Consider the following 6,920-nt stretch of genomic DNA (forward strand, 5'->3'; position numbering starts at 1 on the left):
TGCACCATGCCTGCCTGGATACTGCCATGCTCCCACCTTGATGATAATGGACTGAACCTCTGAACCTGTAAGCCAGCCCCAATTAAATGTTGTTTTTTTTTTTTTTATAAGACTTGCCTTGGTCATGGTGTCTGTTCACAGCAGTAAAACCCAAACTAAGACAGGTGTCAACAGAGCAGACAGCCTGAGTTTGGCATTGACCTCATCCTCCTTTCTTTCTTTATACAACTTTAAAAATGATGATAAGGAAGGGGTATCTGTGACTGCTTTACAGAGCATTGACCTGAATATCAGGACAACCAGTATCAACTTGTAATGTAGCTGCTAACAAATTTGTAAAATCTATTTATCTAGAGTAGAAATAACACATGACATAGTTTCTAAAAACATACATGCATATGCTTGCACACACACATACACACACACACACACACACACTCCTATTTTCCATGGATACTTAGAAATGAAATATTGATATATTAATTCATAACTGCATTGAAAAATTTAGTCAGGATTTTTTTTACTGCAACAAACCACGAAATAGTCAACTCATAATCAAAATATTTTGGTTTTGACTCACAGTTTGTAGATTGTGATGTATGTTCAATTAGCCCAATTTCTTTAATAATTGTAACAAGAGAGCACATGATACCTTTAGGTTGTGTAAAACTCCTCATAGTATCGATGAGAACCAAAGAGTAGAAGATGATGCCAGGATACTCTGCTAAGGTATATATAATACAGTACCTGCTAAAATATACTGTTGAGGTATTATAACTATTGACACAAAACCTTGCAAACTATTTTTTGAAGACTTTTCTACCTTTGAACAGATTCCATATTGAGAAAGTATCACAAATGTTATTAGATAAAGCTATATCAAATCATAGGACTATATCATTGTGCTTAGACATTCATCAAAATAATCATTTTATTCATCAAAATTCCAAATGATACACTGAAAAGTATATTACCTTAGTAACATGGTAGTACTAGGTTCTCCTCTAAGGCCTTGACCCTTCAGTTGTAGAATTTATTTTGTTACGGTAGCAGGTATTTGTATTTCCTTGAATTGAACTGCATTCCAGTTCAGCTGGAGAGCAAGATGTTGGATGTCCTCAAGATAGAAGTGCCTCTATTTCACAAAGTTATCTCACTGGCCAAATCATTTGACTGTCTATGGTAGTTCCCTGGTCAATAACTCAAACTGGGGTTATTGTTTGCCTTGCACTTAGAATGTTGTAAATCTGTTGTTTCTGATAAACAAATCCATTAAAAACCTTCGTGTGTGTGTGTTTGTGTGTGTGTGTGTGTGTGTGTGTCTGTGTGTATGTGTGCCCACGTGTGTGTGCATGCATGTGTTTGTATGGTTATGTGTGTATTTGTTTTGTTTTGTTTTCTTTTGCTTGTTTTTTGAGACAGGGTTTCTCTGTATAGCCCTGGCTGTCCTGGAACTCACTTTGTAGACCAGGCTGGCATCAAACTCTGAAACCAGCCTCCTCTGCCTCCCGAGTACTTGGATTAAAGGTGTGAGCCATCATGCCTGGCATGTGTGTATTTTTAAGTTAGTTTGTAAAAATATATTTCAGGAAATATTCTCATTGATTTTTCTCAATATTCATATATTAACTTACTCCATGAGGTTTGTTCAGTCCTCTTTATTCCCATCACACTCACTTTCTCTCATTTATTTTTCAGAGATACAGTTAGAAAGAGAAAAAAAAACAGTTGCATTATTGTATTGAGCTGTATATATTCCAAAATCTCCTATAATCTGCAATATTCAGTTCTAAGAGTCATTAGACATACAAAAATGTAATAATTAATTAAGGTCTCTAATTAGTTCACTCCTCAATAAGTTAACTGGCAGATTTAAATTAATGTATAATGTTTTAGCATAACAGTTTCATTTATATCTTTTTCATTAGTGGAAGACTCAAACTTTAGATAGTTATGAAGGTCAAATTAAATATACCTCATTTATTGTGCTATTACATTCATGTATATATAGGTTAATGTCACTGATTTTTCACATATGTAATAATAGAAGAGAAGTATTTATTAGAATTAAGAAATGAAATTAATTTGATGTAGGGCAACATTTTAGTACTATATCTATGTAGTCAGTGAGATCACATACTGTAGAAGAGGAGGGTACATGAGGTAAGGGCATGAATCTAGGTTCCATGCTTAAGATACACAAGTTGCAATCTGGAGTTTATATCAGACTTTAAATTAAAATTTTGGAAATAAGTATGAAATAGAAATAGAATAAAAAGCATCTTTCAATCTGTACTTTGAGAAAAAAATTAAGAGAAAGTGGAAGAACATAAGTTAGCTTAGGGCTATTATGGGAGAACAGAGAGGTAGAAATTTAAATCTGGTTTCAAGGATGTCAAGACAAAATTACTGTTTCAGAGGATGAATGACTCAGGGGCTAAATGAAGTTTTAGCAAAATCATTATGTGAGACAATGTTTACAAAAGTCAAATAAAGTTAAATTCATGTTATCCTGGGAGTAAATGAATAGCCGAAAAAGCATTAAAAAAATAAAAAATAAAACTCACTGGGCATGGTGGCACATACCTTTAATTCCAGCACTTGTAAGGCAGAGGCAGGCAAATTTCTGAGTTCGAGGTCAGCCTTGTCTACAGAGTGAGTTCCAGGACAGCCAGTGCTATACAGAGAAACCCTGTCTCAAACAAACAAGCAAACAAATGAACAAACAAAAACCCCTCACATTTTCAAAGCCTTCCCTGCATGATGCTGCATTGATATATACATATATATATATATATATATATATATATATATATATATCCACATTTTCATTACACACACACACACACACATGATTCATTAATTAAAAAAGTTTAAAAATTAACATATAACTTGGTTTCCTGTTTGTATGGAAAACTCAAGTTGCAGAAGAACTTGCCAGTATAGAAGGATTAGTATTTGAGATTAGGAAGTGCCACAGTCACAATAATGGTCAGAGTGGAGTATCTGCTCTACACCAAGGACACAGTTGAAAGGACCCAGATATAGCTGTCTCTTGTGAGACTATGCCAGGGCCTAGCAAACACAGAAGTGGATGCTCACAGTCAGCTGTTGGATGGATCACAGGGCTCCCAATGGAGAAGCTATAGAAAGTACCCAAGGAGCTAAAGGGATCTGCAACCCTATAGTTGGAACAACATGATGAACTAACCAGTACCCCGGAGCTCTTGTCTCTAGCTGCATATNTATCNAAANATGGCCTAGTCGGCCATCACTGGAAAGAGAGGCCCATTGGACTTGCAAACTTTATATGCCCNAATACAGGGGAATGCCAGGGCCAAACGAATGGGAATGGGTGGGTAGGGAAGTTGGGGGAGGTATGGGGGACTTTTGGGATAGCATTGGAAATGTAATTGAGGAAAATATGTAATTAAAAAAAATAAAAACCAAAAATAATAATAATAATAATAATAGAAGACTAAGCAATTGGATGTCTTTGGATTGTAGTGATTGTGTTTTTCTAAGTCAGTTATGTGAACTTTCATGGGTTATTTTAACTCATCTACATGTATTTACTCACTTTTCATAGTCAAAAACATGTCTAGGTATTACCTCTATTTCCTGTATGAAAGTGCAACCATAAATGTACTCAAACAAACCGACAAACTGCCAATGTAAATCACTTAAAATACTAAAGAGCATATCTAGAAATAAAATAGTGTATTTCATTATTTCTGTTCATTAATTAACACATTAACATTGGGATATTTATCATGTCTCTGCCATGTCTGTGACTGTGTATGTGTTCATGTGTTTATGAAATAATACTAAATATCAAAGTCTATAAAGGGTACTGAGGACCAGAGTGCTTTTAGAGAAATAGAAATATTCCAAAATCATTGCTGTGGAAAAATGAATCACTATGCCAGATTTCAATCAGCTCTTAGATTTAAGATCTTTGAATAAATAGAAATTTGGCAGCTGGATAAGAATTCTCACTGACATCAAACTTAAAATATTTCCCATAACCTGTTTACNATCATCTTCTGATAAAACATAAAGACATTCAAAGGATGTTCATGGAGCACTAGACTAAGAAATGATCGTAATTGAAAGGATGGACATGGATCGTAGAGATTTGGGTTTGTTTCTAAGCAAACTCTAATTTCCCAAGATACCAGAACCCTTGTTCTACAGCACTATAGAATAAGTCTAAACACAACATCTTAATGTATCAGCTTCTGGGAACCTAGAGACAACGAATATTCATTTCTGTAATCTTATTTTATTTAGAACAAGTCACTAAACCATTTGATGTATGACTATTTATAAAAATATCCTAAAACAAGTAAAAATGAATATAATCATAGAATTGAGTATACCATTCAAAAAGTCTCTGCAATCTGCTCTAAAACACACACACACACACACACACATCGTGAAATCACAAACCTTTGTAGAAGACATGAAACAAATAGTACTCTCTATTCTTATATTTCTAGACTCAAAGAGACATAATTCCAACTGTCTATAGTAAAAAAAAAAATTGTTTTCCCTTTTTTCTTTTTGCCTTACACAATATTTGATATGCATAACAGAACTTCTAGCAAATATTGTATATGTAGAGAGTTCAGCATGTTTATAAAAAATAGCTTATGAACACTCCTAGCTGTCTTTTACCATGCTATGTATTACTGGAAAATCTCCACACTAGGATCCTAAATTCCTGTAGATATGAGGTCTTTCTCAATGGAGCCAATTTATAAACTGAAAGTCTTAGCACCTGTCTAGAAGGGAAAATGACTGAATGCCCAAAGTGAAAAATTAACTGGGCCTGTTACATAAAGTTGAAGCAATATATTTTATTAAATTAACCAGTCCACTTAGATAGGCTTCCTTCTATTAGGAGATAAGAATGACCATTATATTTGGACAATACATAGATCAAAAATATGCTAATTGGTACTTGTCTGTCGTCTCTTCTCCTTGATTATTTTTCTTCTTTTAGTAGGCTATTATTTTCTCAAGAGGACTTACAAGAAGCATTCACTGGTCATGACAAACCTTCAATTAACTAGGTTTCTTGCAGTGTGTATTATTATCTCATTATCAAGTTGTCTTTTTATTCTTTTTTTTAACTCTTTAATGTTATTTATTTATTTATTTATTTATTTATTGTAATAGGCCCACACAAAATTTTCTTAATTATTTTAAGTGACACATTTGTTAGCCATGCACATCTTTTAAAAGAAACTAACCTAGAAATGAAAGGAATTCAATTTAAATTTCTTTGTCCAAAGGAAAAACCGAATGGAACAACTATTGATGTGCAGAACTGATATAGAAATTCTAGTTTTCCATTGCACAAATATACCTTATAAGATCCGATTTCCTTTCTGTTAAATTGAATTGTTACTCTGGAATACTTTGCATCTAATGCATAATGCTAAGGTTTTCTTTGTCAATGCTAGTATAAAATGAAATAGTAAATATTGATATATAACATTACTTCAGTTGAGTTCTTATAGAAATTAATTTTGAAACACAGAATTCACTTGAAAAAATATATTTTCTGCAATCTTAGTGTTCCTAGATTATGTCATACCTTAGGAAACAGTGTAAATATTGCCTGATATTTGATCATACTTTGACCATGAAGATTGTGTTATTTACTGGAATAACCTGTTTGTACTTGTAGTCTCACTAAGCTTTGGCACACACCTTTAATCCCTCTGGTTGGAATACAGACATACCTTTAGTACATATGTCTAATCCTAAGCAATAAAGGTAAAGTTAGTTTGGAAAAGGTAGCAGCCATGTTTGAAAGTGATGTGTAACTGGGACAAACAATGTGATGAATCATAGAAAGTTTTGAGATAATATGATATGCCCAACACTCATGAGAACAAAGAGGCAAGAGAGGCTATTTAAGAGGGCAGAGAGAGCGAGAGGAGAGGAGACAGTTTTTCTAGGATAGTTTTATAGTACCTGGTTGTAGAAGGAGACTAAGCTAGGCACAGGTGAAGGCAGCACAAGCTAGAGGAGGTAAAGGAGCCAGATGATTAGAATACATTAGCAGAGTTAGTATGAGGCCAAGCAGAGCAATTCAGTCAGAGGCCAAGAGAGAAGCAAGATTGAATCAGTCAGCTTGGAGAGGATTTTTGAGGCAGAAAAATTGAGTTGATCCAGCCAGTCATCGCTCAGGAAGAGTAAAGGTGAGCTTAGTCAGCAGTAAGTATTAGCAGCTGAAAATATTCTAGGTCTAGACAAGATTGTACTGAGCCTACAAGTTTCCAAGCCAACAGTAAGCTGAGGCAGTAAGACAAATACATCAAGTGAATAAAAGTTACTTTTACATTAAACTTTCTGTTAGTTTTGTGTAACTTTTTTTTCACATATCAAAGACTTCAGCAGTATACAAAATATGCCTATTGCTTCTTGTGAGGCTGTTTTAAAGTATGGAAGCTACCATAAGAATAACAGCATTAGTACAACTTAGAGATATGGACAATACTTTACTATTCATTTTAAGGGATGAGTAATTGTTACACCTATAAGGAGTCAAATACTTAGAGGAAAGTCCAGTTGCACAATAAGAATTCTGAAAAGTGATCATCATCATAAGCATCACCATCATCGCCACCATCGTCATCATCATCATCATCATTATCATCATTTGCTATAATAAGCTTAGTGTCTTAGTCAGGGTTTCTATTCCTGCACAAACATCATGACCAAGAAGCAAGTTGGGGAGGAAAGGGTTTATTCAGCTTACAATACCATACTGCTCTTTATCACCAAGGAAGTCAGGACTGGAACTCAAACAGGTCAGGAAGCAGGAGCTGATGCAGAGGCCATGGAGGGATGTTCTTTACTGGCTTGCTTCCCCTGGCTTGCTCAGCCTGCTCTCTTATAGAACC

This window comes from Mus caroli, chromosome 3 (assembly GCF_900094665.2).
Source record: "Mus caroli chromosome 3, CAROLI_EIJ_v1.1, whole genome shotgun sequence".
NCBI lineage: Eukaryota > Metazoa > Chordata > Mammalia > Rodentia > Muridae > Mus > Mus caroli.